Source organism: Pristiophorus japonicus, chromosome 16, assembly GCF_044704955.1.
Source record: "Pristiophorus japonicus isolate sPriJap1 chromosome 16, sPriJap1.hap1, whole genome shotgun sequence".
In the NCBI taxonomy this organism is placed as follows: Eukaryota; Metazoa; Chordata; class Chondrichthyes; family Pristiophoridae; genus Pristiophorus; species Pristiophorus japonicus.
In genome coordinates, this window is record NC_091992.1 from 69,188,120 (window position 1) to 69,195,351 (window position 7,232).

The following is a 7,232-nucleotide window of genomic DNA, read 5'->3' on the forward strand; positions in this document are numbered from 1 at the left end:
TCGAAAAAGCAAAATCATTGATTCAGTCTCAAGTGCTTCTCTAATCAAGAATAGCTATGCACAAAAAATGCTTTTATATTGGTTACACCTTTACTCGACATTTGTTAAACAGTTGGATTGTTGGACTCGGGGTATAATTCTTGCTTAGGGGTTGTTAATTCAATAATTGCCCGAGATCCTGGACGAGCCCATAATTTTGCCGCAAATTTTGAAATTGCATAGAAATTTTGCAAAGAAGGACTTGCTTTTCTGCAGCGTCTTCCAGGAACTCATGACGCCCCAAAGCGTTTACAACCGTTGAGTTATGTTTGAAGTGTTGCAGTGTGGGGAAAGATGTGCCCAAATCACCCCACACGAACCTCAATTCTTTGCGAAGGAGTTCGGTGCAAATAGTCAGGTGCCTCAGGGACTTGGACTTTCCTTAAATGAGTTCTGCTTGAACCTGCATTCAAGCTTGAAACAGCAACTGGGCTTCCATCTCACGGGAGCAGCATGTAGCGGTTAGCGAGTAGGTTGATGTGCGTCGCTTTCAATCTTTGAAATTTCCCCAAGCAAAGAAACGGTGAATCCAACTGTCCCTGTAAGCATTTTGTTCCCGTTTAATCGCAGGAATATCCGCAGTCAGGAGCTGAAAAGGAATTAAAACCTACTACCGGCTTCGGGACAATCAGAATACTTTGTCACAGACAAGGCACCGGTCGGCTGGAAGGTAGACCACACCGGTTGCGGGAGAGCTGGTTGGTGGTGACATGGAAGTGTCTGCAGTGTGTGGGACTAGACTGCTTCCACACATCCACAATGAATGTCCCACCCTTTATTTGGGAAAAGTACAACTGAGAGTGGACAAGTTCCATCCCGGTCGGAGCAATCTGAAGCTTTAACTGACTGACACATTAGTTTTGGATGTCTTGCAACGTAACTTACGTTAGTCTCTGTGACGCAATGGGTTAGCGCGTTTGGTTGAGCCCACCCAGGGACGAAGCCTTTAACTGTTTTTCCCCGATGATTCAGTGCCGCACACTTCCAGGTTGTCATTGTGCGTTTTGGCTGCACGAATATATTCCGCAAACATTGCCAGCTGTGCTGTTATCCAGTGAGTTCCCACTCCAATACTTTTATGAGCATTCAGTTCATGTAAAACGATTACAATTTTTTACATGGATCATGTTCCTCCATCCAGCCCACTAGACATAAATTATGTTATTAGGTTTAAAGAAACTGGTGGAAATTGCCTGGGCTATCGTTATGGCTTTGCTCAGATTCTGAGTTTCAACAGTCAAAGTTTGCGAAGGATTACCTCATGGCCAATGCCAAGCACAAAAAAGTCTCTCAGCATTTGTTCTAGGAATCCCTCAAATTCGCAATGTCCTGTGAGGCGCCTTAGTTCGGTGACATAACTCGCCACTTCCTGGCCCTCCGACCATTGGCACGTATAGAACCAATGCCTCGCCATCAGAACACTTTCTTTAGGATTTAGGTGCTCACGGACCAGCGAACACAATTCTTCACAGGACTCAGTTGTTGGTTTTACTGGAGCTAGAAGATTCTTCATAAGTCCATAGGTTGTTGCCCCACAGACGGTAAGGAGGATCGCCCTTCATTTGGCAGTGTTCTCGTCCCCTTCCAGCTCATTGGCCACGAAGTATTGGTCGAGTCTCTCCACGGATGCCTCCCAATCATCCCCTTCTGAGAACTTCTCCAGGATACCAACTGTTCCTTGCATTTTCGCGCGGTTGTTCGTTGTCTCGTCGCCAATTGATAAGCTCATAATAAAGGATGAAACTGAGTACTGTGAACAATGAGTAAATGTGACATTCGCTCCTTTAATAATACTCCAGAGTGCAAGTACTACCTGGGTGGCCTGCTTATATACCGTGCTCCCAAGGGATGCTGGGATACAGGTTGCCAAGGGTTAAATACATAACACAAGGTGTGTACGGAAATCAACCATCAAAAGCCCTGTCATTAACCACAGGGGTTTCCGGCAATTTTCTGATCACAAAGTGCTTTCAGTCCTTGTCCTTAAATTTGCAGACGTGGAAATTGGGAAGTTTAATGACTTTGCAAGGAGAACATTGTTGTTTGGTGCAGTTGCGGTCAGAGAAATGTTTGTGAAAGGAACTTTTTGCAGAGAGAGGGATTGAGCATTTCAGCTTGTTGCTGAACACTTCTCTTTGGGCAATGAGCTAAGCAGCAGTTTCTGTAGTGTAGCGGTTATCACCTTCACCTCACATACAAACGGTCCCTGGTTCGAGCCCAGGTGAAAACATTATTTTTGAAGCAAAAACTTGCCTGCACTAAAATTGAACAAAAGCAGTCCTGGGTACATTGTCACATGAGCAATGAACATTTAAAACTAATCTCCTCAAATACAGAGTATGTAAAATCAGATAGGGGATAAAACTTCATCAAGGATTAAAGTTTCACAAATTATTAAAGTTCAGTTATTGAAGTTTCGACTGTCCCTGTTAGCATTTCTTTCATTCTGCTAAACAACGCAAACAGTTTATACCAGCAGATCTAAGCTGCATTTGAAACCCACAAACAACTCATTAATTATTCGCTCTTCCCCAATTCCAGAGCTCAGAGGGTTATTGTCCATCCCTGGGATGCAAGCTACCTCGGACCCGGGCCAAAGCTCCCCGTGCACCGAGCACAGGCTCAGGAAAACCCCGGGGGAGAGGATATCCCAGTCACTGGGCCTTCCAACAACACTAAACAAGCGCCCGGTCTGAAACTTTCCAGAGTAATAACTTGTAACTGGAATATCTAACAGTCAGGATGGCCGAGTGCTCTAAGGCGCTGTGTTCAGGTCACAGTCTCCTCTGGAGGTGTGGGTTCCAATCTCACTCCTGACATTCATTGTTTTTAATTACAAACTCATTTGTTTGGACACCACTCTGAAGTGCTTCGGGACATCCATCTAACTTAATAAAATTACTCCACTTCAATTACAAACGGTGATATCAAAGTAACTTCCCAAACCGGGAATCGATCCCGGGTGGCGAAAGGAATGGTTTTGTAAAGCATTGAAAGGTGCCCTTTAAATATCTCACACTGCTAATTTAAAAACACAGTTATAATTTGTTTCAGTGCAAAAGAAGGCAGGCTCGAAGGGCCAAATGGCCGAATCCTGCTCCTGGTTCTTGTGTTCTTATGCAGAGCACAGAAGAAATGATTAAATTAACAATTCTCCCTCGGTTCGCAATTCTGTCATTGTGCAAAAGAAGATTATGGGTTCATTAATGATGTTTTCCCGTGAAAGCAACATAAAAGTTTAAGGAAAATAATTCACCCAACATGGGGCTTGAACCCACGACCCTGAGATTAACAATCTCATGCTCTACCAACTGAGCCAGCCAGGCTTCTCAACATCTACTTTGTCAATCCCCTTCAGTATAATGTCCGTTTCAATGAGATCACCTCTCATTCTTCTAAACTTCAGAGAGTATCGGCATATTCTACACAATCTCTCACCATAGGACCGTGCTCTCATCCCAGGAATCAATCTGGTGAACCTCCGTTGTACCACCTCCAAGGCAAGTGTATCCTTCCTCAGATAAGGAGACCAAAACTGTGCGCAGTACTCCAGGTGTGGTCTCACCAGGGCCCTGTACAATTGTAGCAAGATTTCCTTACTCTTATACTTTGGGCTATATATTAGGTACTGTGGGGCGAGTGCCCTGTTTTTCTCCTGATCATTTGCTGTACCTGCATACCAACCTTTTGTGTTTCATGCACAAGTACCCCCAGGCCCCACTGTACTGCAGCACTTTGCAATTTTTCTCTATTTAAATAATAACTTGCTCTTTGATTTTTTTCTGCCAAAGTGCATGACCTCACGCTTTCTGACAACGTGCTCATAGAAACATAGAAACTAAGGGCTAGACTTTCCACTTTCTGGCTAAGGCCGAAAAAATGGGCCTTGTTCCAGCGATGCGGGACCTGTTGTCCGTGCTGATCGCCAGCACAAGGCCCATTTTTTTTCCGCGATTTTCCACTCGGCCCAAATTTTCTCACGATCGCCCAAAGAAAATGGAAGTAAATTAAAAAAAAAGCTTCCCTAGCAACGCGTTACTGCGCATGTGCAGGTTTATTTTTTTTTCAGGTTGATGCTCCTTCCCGCATTTTGGGAGGTCAGGGGTCATCACACATGCTCAGAAGCTCTGTGAGGGTCGGGGGAGAGAGAGAGAGAGAGAGAGAGGAGAAAACATTTTGTGGTCTGATTTATCTGATATCAATCGACATGGAGGGATCAGTTGAGAGGCATAGGGCCAAGCCCTTCAGCGAGGAGGCCAATGAGGCCCTGGTGAATGTTGTCAGCACCAGGTGGGAGGATCTGACACGGGGTGGGCATGGGAAACCTCCACCCAGTGCATATCGGAGGATTTGGTCTGACATTGCCAATGTGATCATGTCGGCCTCTAATGAAACGTGCACATCGGACCAGTGCCGTAAACGGTGCAACAACCTACTGGCAGCTGCGAGAGTAAATTGAAATTTATATTTATGTATTGTTTAATGATCTAAATAGTTATTAGAATCTGCAATGTTATTTGGTTACATTTAAACATAACTAAATTATGAATAAATTTATGCAACCCAGCATAAAGTTAAATGTTGTAGTGTGAAATATGCAACGTAATGCTAATTTGTAATAGAACATTTAAATCTGTCAGTCTTAAATGTCTTCAATGTCTTTAATTGCCTGATCCATTTGCTTATTCCGTGTAATGTTATCGTATCATTTACAGAAAATCTCGATCAATAATCGGGAGCAACCCAGGACAGGCGGGGGCGCTGCCATGATGCACAGTTTAAGTGCTTACGAGGAGCTCGCGGTGGCCTTGGTGGGGCCAGAAAGCCGTTCGGTGACATCCCGTGATGTGGCCGAACCTACCCTTGAGACATGTGAGTAATGAGAAATGTGCATTGTACAATGTGTGAATCATTAGTAAATACTGAAAATATCGTAGTTACGCATGTAATGTTATGCAATTAAAATGTAATTTGATGTTATGCAATGTTATGCAATTACAATGTAATATTATGCAATTATAATACAATCTGATATATAATGGTGATGTACGATAGATGTTCGAATGAGGTCATGTTAGGTCATGTTAAACCTTGTGATCACCTATGCATATGGGGCAATGGAAAGCATTGCAATGTTTTGAGTTCGAGAAAAATTGTAATGCAATAATTTGAATTGTTAATTGTTGTTTATCAAATTAAAGGTCAAGTGGTCGTCGAGTCAGTGCAGTCCACTACCACTGAACCATCTCCAACATCACAGGAGGCTGAAGAAGAAGAGGAGCCACTGCAGACTCCTGCTGCTGTGCTTCAGCAGGAGGGGGAGGAGGAGGAGACGGAGACGGAGCAAGAAGAGATTTTTTTTGCGGAGGGGACAACCTGCGGCCATCTCGGTTGAGATGGAAGAAGCACCGGGACCAAGCGGTGTGCAGGTGGCGATGCCATAGGGACGTCATATTGCAAATGCCGACCCCACGGAGGTCAGGTCAGTGTGGTGAGCAATCGCCTGCCTTGGAGGGCCAGACAGAGAGCTTGATTTCCCTGTGCAGGGAGACAGTCGCGAACTGGAGCCAGTTTCCAGCATCCTGGAGCGAGTTCTGCCAGAACTTCTCCAACTGGTCTTCTGAGCAGTCACTGACTGCAAGGGAGACCTTGGAGGCTATTCGGCAGCAGACAGCCACAACCAATGCCCTACGGCATGCTTTGCTGGCTGGACACAGCACTGCACCCCAAGCTGTCGTGTCTGCTCGCAGCGAAACTCTGAGCACGCAAGCGAATATGGAAGGCACAGTTCCTCCAGACTCGGAAGTAGAGCCTCAGGCTTCCGCTTCCTCTCCGTCACCTCCACCGCGGCAGGAAGTCTTGACATCCCACTCTGCACAACGTCTTGGTGTCGGTCTGCGTAGACCAAAACAGGTAGGGAGGGGGGAGTCCTTTACTATGTAGTTCACTTGTTTTAAAATGTTCACTTGCTGTTATCAATTTATTATACTCTTGTTATTGTTATTGTTATTGTTAATAAATTGGCCAATTGTATTCAATAGTTAAATGTTCATTTGTTCACTTGTTATCATTATTTAACTGTTCCCTTTCCATTCTTTCTGAAATGGTCACTTGTTAGCATTACTCAAATGGCCAGTTGTTCTTTAAAATGTTCAATTTCTTCTTCTTCTAACATTTTGGGGATTTTGAGGGAAGGGTGGGTTGGTGCGGGGGGTGAGGGGTTGGAGAGAGGGTGTTGTTCATTAGTTCTTAAAAAAAATGTTGTTTGTTAATAAAAAAAAATGTTCTACAACTTTTGTACCTTCTCTCTTATTTACATAAGTTTTACAACGTACGGTTCTTCATGCAGATTTGTTTGTTTATTCTGTTTCCCCACGGAATATCATTAAATAACTTCACTATGTAAAAGCTATTTACTAAATAATTCCAATATATGAGATCTATTTAGCATAAATAAGGTGATAATACCTATTTATATTCCCTGTCCCAAATTTCTGAGTACAATTTGCTTCAATTTTACTCTCTAAATAACTCAGAACAATTCTCCACCCTTCCTCAGATGCTAAAAATGGCGTCCGTAGTGCCCATTTCCCCTTCTAAGGCCCTGAAAAAGAAACTATATTTGAGCACTCTTTTGGGCCTTGCATCGGCCCAGCGAAGTGCATGCTAAGTGCTGAAACCTGGGATGGGCCTTGTGTGGGCCATCATTTGGGCGATCATCTCAGCGATCAAAGTGGAAACTTGGAGGCCTATTTTTCCGGCAATATTTTGGGCCTAGTTTCCACTTTTTGCTCAAAATGGGCGATAGAGGTCTGTTTTGGGCCATAGATGGGCCTTAGATGGGCGATGTGAAGTGGAAAGTCTAGCCCATAGAAATTAGGTGCAGGTGTAGGCCATTCGGCCCTTCAAGCCTGCACCACCATTCAATAAGATCATGGTTGATCATTCCCTCAGTACCCCTTTCCTGCTTTCTCGCCATACCCCTTGATCCCTTTAGCCGTAAGGGCCATATCTAACTCCCTCTTGAATATATCCAATGAACTGGCATCAACAACTCTCTGCGGCAGGGAATTCCACAGGTTAACAACTCTCTGAGTGAAGAAGTTTCTCCTCATCTCAGTCCTAAATGGCCTATCACTTATCCTAAGGTTGTGTCCCCTGGTTCTAGACTTCCCCAATATTGGGAACATTCT

At 44.2% G+C, this 7,232-nt stretch overlaps 1 non-coding gene across 1 annotated transcript; it reads right to left on the reverse strand.

Annotated features, from left to right (window-relative positions):
• Window positions 1–3,292: 3,292 nt before the first annotated feature.
• trnan-guu (transfer RNA asparagine (anticodon GUU)) lies at window positions 3,293–3,365 on the reverse strand. The gene has a single exon. It is a non-coding gene; the product is annotated as a tRNA-Asn (tRNA).
• Window positions 3,366–7,232: the final 3,867 nt, after the last annotated feature.